The sequence below is a fragment of the Ochotona curzoniae genome, unplaced genomic scaffold, assembly GCF_017591425.1.
Source record: "Ochotona curzoniae isolate NIBS_2020 unplaced genomic scaffold, NIBS_Ocur_1.0 contig_998, whole genome shotgun sequence".
Taxonomy (NCBI): Eukaryota; Metazoa; Chordata; class Mammalia; order Lagomorpha; family Ochotonidae; genus Ochotona; species Ochotona curzoniae.
The window spans coordinates 23,413-31,216 of NW_024466637.1; positions in this window are offsets into that span (position 1 = coordinate 23,413).

Sequence of the window (7,804 nt, forward strand, 5' to 3'; positions counted from 1 at the left end):
TCTGGCAGTCATGCCATGATGAGATATGAATGCAATAGACTCTCTTCCCTTGAGTTTCTTTTCCTTTCATTCTCTCCCTGGTGTCTTTGGAAATTGTATATAGTATAAATAAGGCCTGTGGGTCTATGTTTTTCCATCATAGCCCCTGGCCTGTACCTAGTCTCCCCACAGTCCCCTTTGCTCCTCCCCAGGTCCTGGGCCCTGTAGCCCAGCAGCCTTACTTCATTCCATATCTTTCTCGGAATATCAGGTGATTTCTGAATGTCCAGTGCACCGCAGTGTCGATCTCATGGACCTGATCACAGTGCAGCCGGGCCTGCTCCTTCAGCATCTGCAGAAGAGATCACTATGGTTAGCATTGGGCCAGGGGTGCTGTCAGGTCCCTCTGTCAAGCCCCCTTCCTGCCCACAGCATTGTTGAGGAATCCGCCCCAGTCAGGCCCAAGTTCTTCCCCACTGGTGTCCCAGCCACGTCCTCATCAGCCTCGATGCTGCCCTGCACAGGAGAGCCCATCTCCAACCAGACAGTGGAAGTTGCTTTGACTTGACACTGTGCAATGAATTTCTCCAAGCCCTTCTGTTGGGCAGCTACGAACGCAACGTGGTGTTGATGGAATAGGAGGTAGGGATGGCAACACCAGTGCACCTGTTTCCTGATGGCAGCACAAGAGGGTGACAGTTGGCAGTTGTCACCAACCCTCTCAAGTTCTGGCTCCCACATTTCCCAGAAGTTGCTGAGAGCTGAGCGTGACAGGTAGACCAGCCACTTTGGGCATAGGCATTGCTGGGTGATGCAAGGCCAGGAGAAGGCAGGCCCAGGTGAGTGCAGGCCAGGTAACACAGAGCCTGTTGAAAGTCAGGGTCTTGTGCTGCAGCCTCCTTTTCCTCATGTGTCCAGACACATAGTGCCTGTCCTGTGCCAAGCTGCCTAGGTGTGCCCAAAGGCAACAAGGGCAGGGCAGTGGGCAAAATCAGATGGCCAGGCCTGGCTGGGTCTGAGAACCAGTGGAGTGTCCCTGAATCGGGACCCAGGGTGATGAAGCCAGGATGACATGGCTGCCCTGGACTTGTATTCAGGTCCCCTAACCAGGGGCACCCAGGCTCTTGCTAAGGCCTGAGCAGGGCAGGTGCTTGCAGGCTGAGGGCACAACCATACCTCGAATGTCCCCGGGTTCTGTGCCTTCTTTATGTCCACAGACAGCATTAGCTTCCAAACTTTTCCCCTCACCTCACTGGGGATTCCCTTGCAGCATCTTTGCTGGAACTGCAAGAGAGAGGAAGTTCAGGTGTATGGGGCCAAGGGCATTCTGGGAGGGAGTGCAGCGGGCTGGGTGGGTTGGGGGACTTCAGGAGAGGAAGCCATGGGCTCTGTACAGTGTCAGCAGAGGGAAGGTCTTGCCTGGAGACCCATGGTGAGAGGAGGGGTGGAGCTGAGGGCACAAGGTGGGATGCATTGCCTGCTCCCAGCAGAGCACGAGGAAGCAGGTGAGAGCTGTAGCTGAAGATTCTCATAGGGGTGACCCTGGCTTGTTTCCTAGGATAGTCCCTTGCATGTGTGTACATGGGGTTTAAGTGACCCATGTTCTTTAGGGCAGGAGTGAGTGTCTGAAGGGCAGGTGCCCAGCCCAGCAAAGGGCACTGCTCATGCCTGCCCTGCTTGCTCAATGTGATCCCCACAGTACCTTCTTGCTGTCGCGATACTTGCTGTAATTATTCAACATTTTGAGCCACTTTCTGAGTCTCCTGGACTCTGTTCGTCTTTGCTGGAAAAGAATAAGGGAGGGGATGATCCCAGTGGCCAGAGTCTGAAAGCGGCCCTCAGGAGCAGCTCAGTGCCCTGCGCAGACTTCCAGAAGGAGCCCCCGATGCCACAGAGCTTGTGGTTTACATGACCACAGGTGCCTTCAAGCAGTGCAGGTGCATTGTCTTGAGGCTCCTACTGCCCATTTCCTGCACCCACATGCTCCCCAGCTAAGGACTGGCTCTCACCTTAGTCCCCAGGGCACTGTCCCGGGGCTGTGGCTTCTCCCTGGAAAGGAAGAGGTGGGAAGCAGAGCAGTGAAGCTAGGTCCCAGACTGGGCACTTCTACCTCCAAATATGTCAGAGAAAAAAACAGCTGCATCATCTCTGTACAGGGGACTGAGAAGGGAAGAGGGGAGGTGCCTTTCTTCTGGCAAGTGCCAGACAGGCCTTGGTGACCACGAGCACAGGGCTCCAGGGCCAGGACTGTCTGTGGGATCCAGCACTGACATCAGGCCCTATGCCATGGGGTGTGGTAGACTCCTATGCAGCAGCTGCGAGGCTGCCGTCCTGAGCAGGCACAGGCTGCTCAGGGGCGAGGGAGCTGTGTGCCCACATCAGCTATCCCCAGAAGGCATCTGGAGTGAGCCAAGCATGGGTGGCCTGCTAAGATCTGCTCAGAGTTATCTGTGTGCCCCCTGGCTCAGGGCACCTGGGACCGCCTCCACCCTACCATGTACCACCTCCTCCGCCTACTACCCTTTGCATGCTCTGCCTGAGATTACTTCTTCCACCTCAGATTGCTTCATTGGCCAAGAACTTGGCCATGTCTCCCACTCAGGATTTACAATTGCCTGGGTTCTGAAGCTCCTGGAGCCAGAATCTCCTACGTAACCCAATCCTAGAACTGGCAGCTAAGTCTGCCTGGGATCCACTCCTCCTGCTCGCTCGCACCCATCTCAGGGCCTCTCTGTTGGCATGCACAGCTGGGGAGTCAGCCTCAGAGCCTGGCTCCTGAACCCAGGCCCTGCTTACCTCCTATCACAGACCCTAGGCCAGGACCCTCAGATGCAAACTCTTCTACCCGGATCTCTTAGTTGGAGGCCCCAGGCAGTTCACAGTCCTGAGACCATGCCCCTGCTGTCCCTCAGGCCTGACTCAGCAGGAATTTAGCCTTGTCCTTGAATCTCAGGCACCTGCTGGACAACTGCTCTCCAGCCAGGCTGGTGCCTGACCCTGTGTACACAGCTCTTCAATGCTGATGGCCAGGCCACATACCCTGGAAACCATGCCAGACCTTCAGCTTGTTCCCTGTCTTCAACTGAAACAAGTCTCAGAGGACAGTGTCCAGCGCCTGTCCTATGGCCAGCTTTGTCCCTGTCTGTATCCCGAGTCAAGCCCTGAGTCACTCTGCTATGGCCAAATCCTGAACCAGGACTACCCTGGGATGGCAGCATGGGTCAAGGTCAGAATTTGGGGACAGGTATGCTGCCTCATAGTGTTTCCCCCCCCCCCCCCCCCACTTTGTAAAGATTTATTTATTTATTGAAAAGAGACAGTTACAGAAGAGAGGTAGATCTTCAATTCACTGGTTCAGTCTCCAGATGGCCATGACAGGGGTTGGACCAGGGCAAAGCCACATCCAGAAACTCCATTTGGGTCTCCCACCTGAGCCTCTAGCACCCAGATCATGTCTCACTGCTTTTCCATGTCATTAACAGGGAGTTGAATTGCAAGTGAAACAGCCAGGGTACAAACTCATGCCCATCTGGGATGCCAGTAATAAAACGGGTGGTTTAGCCTGCTGTACCACCGTGCCAGCTTACAGGGGTTTCTTACACCCATCCATGCCCAAAGATGAGCTGGAGTGTGAGCAACTCACCACAAGAAGCCAAACCTGTCTGAGATGAACTCATCATTGTCTTTATCCTCATCACCAATATCAACAAAGAGCCTTTTGCGGGGTCCCTGAAACCAAGAGAGGACCCCGGTCAGAAGCCAGGGGTGCTCAGAGTCCAGGACAGCTGAGCAGCCCCTCCCTCTTTTGTGTCCCAAGGGATGCCAGGGCTTGACATCACAGGCATGGGCAATGAGGAGTGACCCCACCTCCTCCCCAGAAGCCATCCTGTACCTGTTCATAGAGGGAGAATATCTGAGCTCTCTCCTTGGCCATCAACTGGGCTCTCTCCTGGGCCATCAGGGTCCTCAGGGCGGTCCCATTGAATCTGTAACACACACACACACACACACACACACACACACACACACACACACGGCACAGTGCAGGTGAGTCGACTGGAACTGATGCCCCACAAGGCCTCTCCCCATGATCAGAGAGGGGGGCAGTCTGACAGCAAGGTGGTTAGGCACCTACCTGGTGGCCAAATCCCAGAGTCTGGGGCAGAAGGATGGTGGTACAAAGACAGCTTCTGTGTGGCCTCCCCTACCAGGGCATTGTCAACACCCCATCAATGTCCCATGTCAGATAAGAGCAGAGTGGAATAGCTGGTTGTTGTTCAGCACAGACACACACAGAGACACGTTCACACCTGCTATGCAGATGCAGCAGAGTACAGTGTAGGAGTGAGGCAGCTATGCACACACCCTGCCCACAGGGGCACCCTTCAGGGCTCAGTGACTCACCCACGGACAATAGGCCTGGGAGGCCAGGGCCACCCAGCTGAAAGTGACTGTCCCCATGTCACAGCTCATGTAGAGAGCAAGTCCCACTCACCTCCATTGAGAATCCATTCGTGTTCCAAATGGGTCTCCTACTCTCACTTCGCACAACTACACAGCTCGCTAGTCACCAGACTACTGGCCATTGGCCACCTCTGCTTGCATGATAAACCTCTCAGTGACTGTGACATCACACAATGCTGCCAGCCATTCCCAAGTGGCATCTCAAGTGGCAGGAGGGCCAGGGTCCTAAGCCCCACCTTCATCCACAGCCACTACCATTCCCACATAACTTCATGTCACCATTCAAATCTGAGACGTTCTAACATCTTTAAGTCAATAGAACTGCCTGTCTATACTCTCCTATGCTTTCTTCCAACTTGAGTTTCTTTCTTGTAGACATTTTTTTTTTGTTTCTTTCATTTCATTTGATATGATAACCTTTCTTCCAAAGTGTCAAGTAATATTGATCTGCGGAGTCACCTCAGAATATTTGGAGCTTTGTAGTTGCCTCAGGTGAGACAAATACCTTCGCCCTGGTCTACCAATTGTTTAAAATATTCCATCAACACATCAGCCATGACTCTCAGCTTCCAAGGAAAAAAATAGGCAGATAAAATGACACACACTAGACACAATAGCCAGTAGTGTCGCTGTCCTGCAGGGATGGACTTGGTGCACGGAGCCGATAATAACACGCATGGACCCTGAATGATGGTCAAAGCCAATGTTTATTAGGGGCCTCAGACTTTATGCACTGAGAGTCCGTACTGTTTTCCTACTCTTGATTGGAATTCCTTTTGTTTTGTATATTCCACCAGGTATTCTCATTTACATGCTGTTTATACAAAGCGTAGCCATTTGGTTGTTGTCATGCAAATACTGTCCAATGAACTGCAAACCTGTGCTTGCTGACCTTCCAGGGTCACAATGTCCTCCTACACAGGAGTAACTTAACAGCTGCTATAATAAAGTTATGTGAATAAATTACATAATGGGTAAGGCAGAGTTTCTTTAAAACAAGGACAAGTCTTGTGGGGGGGGCGGTTCTGACTTGAACTAGAACTTGAATTCTGATTGAGATGAGGCCAGATGTGCAGGTCTATTAGGGTCATATTTGTTTCCAATTTCAGCCAGGAAACAACTTTAGAAGTCAAATATGTCTAGGGACTGATAAAAATGTCTTCCACATTGATGGACTGATTAATAGGTTAATATCTGAGGGTGATTTTCTTAAGCAGTTGGATATCCTGGAGGCCTTTAGGCGTACCACTGTCATTTTGAAGTCCAAGATTCCAGAAAGTGACTCTGTAACTTTGTGTAACATGCTTAGAAGCGTTAAGAGGCCGGGGCAGGGTTATATGTCAGTCTAAAAACATTAGAAATAGAAGCTAATATGCCCCCTGTGCCTTTCACAGCTCAGAAAATGGAAGTAGAGAACTTGTGTCATATGTACCCTGTTCCTTATCATCCAATAAATACCCCATAATCTTACAATGAAGTATTTATAACATCCTTCTACCAGAAAGTCCAAACAAATACACAAAACATGATCTTACTCTCTAAAATACACAATTAGAATACATAAGCCTGTTAGGTGGAAGACCTTTCATTTGCTTGAGTTGTGTTAATTAGTAAAATAAGACTTTTAGATTATGCGAACCTCAGACTCTGAAGATCAGATTCGAAGGACCAGAGTTAACAGTGCAGACTCAATGATTCAAAACACACAGAAATAGTGGTCATCCCAGTGGCTGTGTCACCAGCTGTGATCCCTGTACCTCATGCTGGGATACGTGAGATCAACACCCAACTCTGACGTCAAACTTCAGCTTCTTGACATCAAAGACTTAGGGGAACAGTAGTGATGGCCCAAGTGATCGGTTCTCTGCCATCTACTTGGAAAACAGGGCATGAGTTTGCAGCTTTCAACCTTAACCTGAAATGACCCAGCCCACCGGGGGGATTTAGGTAGTGAATGGATGCAACAGCACACACTCTGTCTCTCTCACATCAAACAATTTAAACGTAAGTACTCAAAATATGAATAGAAGTGAGTCATTGTGAAAGCATAAGTAACCAAAAATTATATCTACTACCGAGAAATTGGAATCACAAGAATATTGTTTAACATTTTATATGCACAACATTAATTAAAAGCATTCACAGATGCATCATTTCTGTTTGAAATTATTTCTAGAGACATCTGGTATTTTCCTCTTTTGGGTTTCATACCAGTTTTCCTTACATGAGAGTCTTAACATTTTTATTTTTATTGTGGGTTAGATTACGACAAAAGAAATAACGTCCTTCATTTTGTTGGCATTTGAGATTGCTGTTGAACAGACACATAGGTTTCTCAATGGGTACATGCTGTCTCAGTCAGGAATTTACCAGAAGAATTTCTCACATACTAAAATTTTTAACCATATATCCCTGTTTAATGCTAACATGGAAACCAAAAACATACATAAATACAATTGCTAATCAGTTACGATCACACGCGATATGTCCCAATGAATACTAAATAATCAAATTTTAAATCATCACAACCTTTGCATCCTTCCGTCATCTATAAGCATGTCTAAGAATAAAAGCATTTCCTATTGTTTCTCCCTTTAACCTACCCAGTATCCTGGATCCTGGATCCATGTTTCTTTAAGCTTTGTATTTTCATAAAAGTCAATATATATAGCATTAATGATTCCAGATGTGTTTTTATTATTATGCTTAGGAAGGACTTGTGAATACACCAAACTTTCAATTGTCACTAAATAAGTTGGCATTCATAAAGCTTTAAAAAATAAAGTCACCTTAACTGTAACACTGTCATGCAAAGAAATACAGCTGAAATAATTAGAAGGATAAATACTGTAATGTCTAAAGCTTCATGGTGCTATATCAACCAGATAGCTGTAGTGTGTTAATGATTCCTACAAGCAAACATTCACTCGCATCATTTCACCTGTTCCAAGAAATGTCTGGTGTTCTCATTTGATTTGAGAAGTGAAGTAGTTTCAACGCTGAAGTGCTGCTAACGTTTGAAGTCCACATCTTCCTTTTCTAAGCTAAAGGGTCTTGGCACTGTCATCTCAAGTGCATGGTAAATTGCTCTTGCTGACTCAGCTCAGTAAAGAAGGAGTATGCAAAAGGAGATTGTTTTCTCTGCTCTTTTGTAAAAACAAACACAAGTTCCCTTAAGTGAAAATGAAAGAATGATAATTCTATTTAGGCTGTGTTTCCTTTATCGTGGCTGCTACTTGAGCCGAGTCTTGTCTGCAGAAAAGTTAGTTATGTGTGTTAAAATGCTTCTAACCAGGCACCTCTTCAGGTGCCTTGGCTTAGTGATAATGCTTTTTCAATTTCTTCCTCTTTTTTTCCCCCT